This window comes from Macaca thibetana, chromosome 11 (assembly GCF_024542745.1).
Source record: "Macaca thibetana thibetana isolate TM-01 chromosome 11, ASM2454274v1, whole genome shotgun sequence".
In the NCBI taxonomy this organism is placed as follows: Eukaryota; Metazoa; Chordata; class Mammalia; order Primates; family Cercopithecidae; genus Macaca; species Macaca thibetana.
The window spans coordinates 8,279,482-8,285,899 of NC_065588.1; positions in this window are offsets into that span (position 1 = coordinate 8,279,482).

Below are 6,418 nucleotides of genomic sequence, written 5' to 3' on the forward strand. Positions count from 1 at the left end.
AGCTCATCCTTACTCCTTCCCTCTTCTAATAGCAGTTACAGCCTCTTAGTTTCACAGACAAAATGCTACCAGAAAAGCCTGGAGGGAGGGCAAATACACTATTTTTTGCTCTGGAATCTGCTTGGGATTAAAACAATCTACAGAGAGATGAGAATAAATCTATCCATATAAAACAAAGTGGGTGCTACTATCAGAGATTTAAGGTTGTTAGAAAGAGTGTAAGCAGTAAGGATTCCTGATTCTATGAATTTATCAGTCGTTTTTTGTTTATAGGATGGGTCTACAATCTTTTTTTTTTTTCTTTTTTTTTTAAGAGGGAGTCTACGATCTTTTTTTTTTTTTTTTTTTTTTTTTTTTTTTTTTTGAGACGGAGTCTCGCTCTGTCACCCAGGCTGGAGTGCAGTGGCCGGATCTCAGCTCACTGCAAGCTCCGCCTCCCGGGTTCACGCCATTCTCCGGCCTCAGCCTCCCAAGTAGCTGGGACTACAGGCGCCCGCCACCTCGCCCGGCTAGTTTTTTGTATTTAATAGAGACGGGGTTTCACCGTGTTTTGCCAGGATGGTCTCGATCTCCTGACCTCGTGATCCGCCCGTCTCGGCCTCCCAAAGTGCTGGGATTACAGGCTTGAGCCACCGCGCCCGGCCCCGGAGTCTACGATCTTAAAAGGGAGGGAAAGACAGCCTGTGAGAAGAAAATCAGGGAAAGAATTTTGCCAGTGTTCTCTGATTAGCATAATCTCACCTGGAGGGAAGAAACCTGAATTTCTAGGAGCCAGACCAACTATCAGGGCAGCAAGAAGAGGTTCAACTGTTTATGAAATACAATCTATATTCTTTTTTTTTTTTTTTTTTTTTTTTTGATATGTTGCCTCACACTGTCACCCAGGCTGGAGTGCAGTGGTGCGATCTTGACCCACTGCAACCTCCGCCTCCCGGGTTCAAGCAATTCTCCTGCCTCAGCCTACCGAGTAGCTGGGACTATACGCACCCGCCACCACGCCCAGCTAATTTTTGTATTTTTAGTAAAGACAGGATTTCACCATATTGGCCAGGCTGGTCTCAAACTCCTGACCTTGTGATCTGCCCACCTCGGCCTCCCAGAGTTTTGGGATTACAAGTGTGAGCCACCGCGCCTGACCCCACATTCTTTAATAAGGTATTTGCCATATCACCCATTCTGAATTCTGCATCGCTTTTTGCTAGTCTCAAGCTTATAGCATCTAGAAATGCAATGAATATCGAGTTCAATTAAGCAGATACTTGCTGAGTACATGCTATGTATCAAGTACTCTCCAAGAAGCTGGTGATTCTTCAGTGAATAATAGGACAAAAGGCCAGGCGTGGTGGCTCACGCCTGTAATCCCAGTACTCTGGGAGGCTGAGGCGGGCGGATCACGAGGTCAAAGGATCGAGACCATCCTGGCTAACACGGTGAAACCCTGTCTCTACTAAAAATACAAAAAAAAAATTAACTGGGCGTGGTAGTGGGCGCCTGTAGTCCCAGCTACTTGGGAGGCTGAGGCAGTAGAATGGTGTGAACCCGGGAGGCGGAGCTTGCAGTGAGCTGAGATCGCGCCACTGCACTCCAGCCTGGGCGAAAGAGCAAGACTCTGTCTCAAAAACTAATAATAATAATAGTAATAATAATAATAGGACAAAAGAGTTCTGACCCACAAGGCATTTATAGTGTTTCCCAGACCTTTTTGTATTTAATAAGAAGGGACTAGGGCAAGCAATTCTCACATAACTGGAAAAGATAATGAATACCCTAGTAGTTATGGACTGTGAGTTTCTTGAAAGAAAAGTGTGAGATAAGTATCTGATTACTAAGCTATACAAGAAAACTGAACAAGCTAAGTAGGAGAAGAAAATAGGAATGAGAACTGAGGGAGGGATAATGGGGAGAGAGAAGAGTGGCTCCAGGGTGAGAGCAAACAAAGCAAAACAATTTAGTTTGTGTTTAAACAGCTGGGTAAGTGGGAGATAGGATCTAGGCTTTTTTGGAGGAGGTATATCAACTATCAAATTCCTAATGTCCCTTTATTTGTAGCTGGCAACCCTTTCAGTACTGGAGGTGGCAGGGTGGGTGAAGGAAGCTTGGTAAAGAGATAAACGTTTTCCCAGTGGTGAACTGGAGAAAGTGCATCTTCCTTTAGGGTTTTGGTTGAGGGCCTAGAATTCAAATTAATACTGCTGTACCCGAGAAAACTACATTACTCTTGCTTCCTTTGCTTTAATGAGGATATTGTTAAAATCTGATTTGATGACAACTCCCCTCCCCCATCTAACCCTTGCCTTCCAGGAAATGCTGAGCCAGAGGCCCCTTTAGTCACCACCACAACTGAATTTGGCATCTAAAGGAAAAAGGATATCCCAAAGAGCAGTGCTGTGCAATAGAAATATAATGTGAGCCTGTCACATTATGGTTTCTAGTAGCCACATTAAAGATTTTAAAAGAAATGAGAATTTTTTTTCATAATTATTTTATTTAAACCCAATATATCCAAAACATTGCCATTTCAGCATGCATTCAATATAAAAATTATTAATAGCTTACTTTTTTGTACTAAGTCTTTGAAACATATTGTATATTTTAAAGTTACAAATTAAAGCAATATGTAGCCCTACCAAAACAACAAAGTTGTGTTTATCAGGAAAATATTTTAAATTGCATATTGAGCATTGCCTGGACAACACAGTGAGACCCCTTCTCTACCTAAAAAAAAAAAATTAGCTGGGTGTGGTAATGGCATGCGCCTATAGACCCAGCTTCTTGGGAGGCTGAGGTAGGAGGATCACTTGAGCCCAGGAGGTAGAAGCTGCAGTGAGCTATGCAGCCTGGGCAACGGAGTGAGACCCTGTCTCAAAAAAAAAAAAAAAGTGTGTTGAGCATATTGAGACAAGCATTCCTTGAGCAAATGGGACCTAGGAGGAACCTGATGCTCAAAAACCAGTTCCGGAGTGGGCTGGCCCCCAAAGCAACATAGATGTCCAAGCTTAGATAGTCCTTCACCTTGGTCACTAGAGAAGAGTTGTGATGTAAATCTCAATCCTAGAATCTACATCTGCATAATGTAAATCTCAATCCTAGTTTCATGCAGCTTTGTGGGATGGATGCTTGCTATATGATAACCAAGTGGAAAACAAACATAAAATCTAAAGTCAAGGAATACAAGGCTTTAAACGCATTGAGGTAAAGACAGGGAAAACTATCTCTTTCATAAAACAATATAAGAAGCATTTCAAGACTCACTAAAAAGCTAGTAACCGGGCCAGGCGCGGTGGCTCACACCTGTAATCCCAGCACTTTGGGAGGCCGAGGCAGGCAGATCACCTGAGGTCAGGAGTTCGAGACCAGCCTGGCCAACATGGTGAAACACTGTCTCTACTAAAAATACTAAAAAATTAGCTGGGAGTGGTGGTGCATGCCTGTAATCTAAGCTACTCAGGAGGCTGAAGCAGAAGAATCACTTGAACCTGGGAGGCGGAGGTTGTAGTGATCCGAGATTGTGCCACTGCACTCCACCCTGGGCAACAAGAGCAAAAACTCTGTCTAAAAAAACCCAAAAACAAAAACAGAAACAAAAAAGCTAATAACTGATCTAAAACTTTCCTTGCGTCCGTAATATTCCTCATAAAGAACAACTTTTGTTAAAGCATGTTACTTTTTAATCTTCCTTTATTAGGTTAGTTCACTTGAATTTGAAAACACTATAGAAAATAAGTCCTCAAGATTAAGAAGGAAAACGTTTGAGAAATGTTGATTTTCCTGTCTAAACTGGGTTTACATCATCCTTCCATCACTCCCATTGATCTTGAAGGGCCTACTCCCAGCTCTCAGGTCCGTCCCACTTTCAGGAAGGTCTTCCCTCCTCCTCCCTCTCCCTTCTTCAAAAATGAATCCATTCCACATCAGGGCTACATGAATTATCCTAAATCAGAATTTGAATCTTATCAATTTCCTACTCAAATATCTTCAATGATTATTGAATAAAGCCTAGACCAGTACTGTCCAATATACATATAGTATGAGTCACAAATGTCACTTAAAATTTTTCTTCTCCCAATGGGGTCTCACACCTGTTGTAATCCCAGCACTTTGGGAGGCTGAGGTGGGCAGATCACTTGAGGTCAGAAGTTCAATACCAGCCTGGCCAACATCGCAAAACTCCGTCTCTATGAAAAATACAAAAATTTAGCCAGGTGTGTCCACACACCTGTAACCCCAGCTACTTGGGAAGCTGAGGCATGAGAATCACTTGAATCCAGGAGGCAGATGTTGCAATGAGCCAAGACAGTGCCACTGCACTCCAGTCTGGGTGACTGAGTGAGACACTAAGTCAAAAAAACAAAACAAAACAAAACAAAAAAACTCAGTAACCACATTAAGAAAATAAAAAAGAAACACATTAATTTTAATATTATACTTTATATACCCTAATATATCCCCAAATTCTCATTTCAGCATGAAATTAATATATATAATTATCAATGAGATATATCTTGACTCTTCAGCATGATCCCAACTTATGATGCCAGGCTTAGAATATACTTAAAATATACACCCAAGAAAAAAAAATTAGAAGTATACCTACGCTTTGCCTCAGCCAATCTAACTATTTGTCAGTTTTCAAACAGGCCCCATTCCCTGCCTCATAGGTTTTACTTTGTCTTACTCTGTCTTAAAAAATAAATCCCTTTCACTGCTGCTTGTACAAATCTTTCCCATCCTTTATGGGTCAATTCTAATGCAAGATCCTCCTGGCCAAAGGACATACATTTGAAGATTATGCATATCTTTTTTTTTTTTTTTTTTTTTTTTTTTTTTTTTTCCGAGAGTCTCACTCTATCGCCCAGGCTAAAGTGCAGTGGCGTGATCTCGGTTCACTGCAACCTCTGCCTTCCGAGATCAAGCGATTTTTCTGTCTCAGCCTCCCAACTAGCTGGGATTATAGGCATGTGGCACCACGCCCAGCCAAGTTTTGTAGAGATGGGGTTTTACCATGTTGGCCAGGCTGGTCTCAAACTCCTGAATTCAGGTGATCCACCCGCCTTGGCCTCTCAAAGTGCTAGGATTACAGGTGTGAGCCACTGTGCCCAGCCAAAGATCATGCATGTCTTATAATACTATATTTTATCTTGAATTGTAGGTATCTAGGTTGGAACTCCATGGGAGCATGGTCTGGCTTAGTTGTTTTGAGCAGGCCCAGAATAGAATGGAAACCCACTACATGTTAGTTGAATCAATGAATGGTTGTATGTAGAAGTTATAGGAATATGTGGAAGTTGAGGGTAGTGAAAAACCTGATGAAGACCTGCAGGTTTTTTTTTTTTTTTTTTTTTTTTTTTTTAAAGGAGTCTCGCTCTGTCGCCCAGGCGGGAGTGCAATGGCGTGATCTCGGCTCACTGCAACCTCCACCTCCCAGGTTCACACCATTCTCCTGCCTCAGCCTCCTGAGTAGCTGGGATTACAGGCGTCTGCCAGCACACCTGGCTGATTTTTTGTATTTTTTTAGTAGAGACGGGGTTTCACCGTGTTAGTCAGGATGGTCTCGATCTCTTGACCTCGTGATTCACCTGCCTCGGCCTCCCAAAGTGCTGGGATTACAGGTGTCAGCCACTGTGCCCAGCGACCTTCATGTTTTAGATGAAACATCATCTCTTCCAGGAACTTGATCCCTCATAACCTGTTTTTATGTATTTTAATTTTCTTTTTTTTTGAAATGGAGTTTTGCTCTTGTTGCCCAGGCTGGAGTGCAATGGTACACTCGCTGCAACCTCCCCCTCCCGAGTTCAAGTAATTCTCCTGCCTCAGTCTCCCAAATAGCTGGGATTACAGCCCCCACCACCACACAGCTGATTTTTTTGTATTTTTAGTAGAGATGGGGTTTTGTCATATTGGCCAGGCTGGTCTCAAACTCCTGACCTCAGGTGATCTGCCCGCCTCGGCCTCCCAAAGTGTCGGGATTATAGGCATGAGCCACCGTGCCTGGCCAGTGTCTTTTAATTTTCTTCTTCTTTTTAATTTAAGAGACAGCATCTAGCTGTGCTACCCCAGGCTGGACTGTAAGTCCTGGGCTCAAGCGATCCTCCTGGTAGCTGGGACTACAGGCACACTCCATGCTCCTCAGAGTCTCACCTTAATTGTCTTCTTTGTCACCCTATTTCACGTGTAAATCCCTTAAGAGCAGGGATTTTGTGTCTTCTTTCTGTTCGCAGGCACTTCACATAGTCCTGGACATATGCGTGAATGAACCGTCAATTGAATGACATGTTGACCTAAAGAAAGAAACTGAGGCAAAATTAATATAGGTAGAGGGTATATTTGGGCCAAAGTTGAGGACTGTATCCTAGAAATCACTAAGAAGTGCTCCAGAGAACAAAGGAGAACCTTGAGATTTTAAAGAAAAAAGGATTAA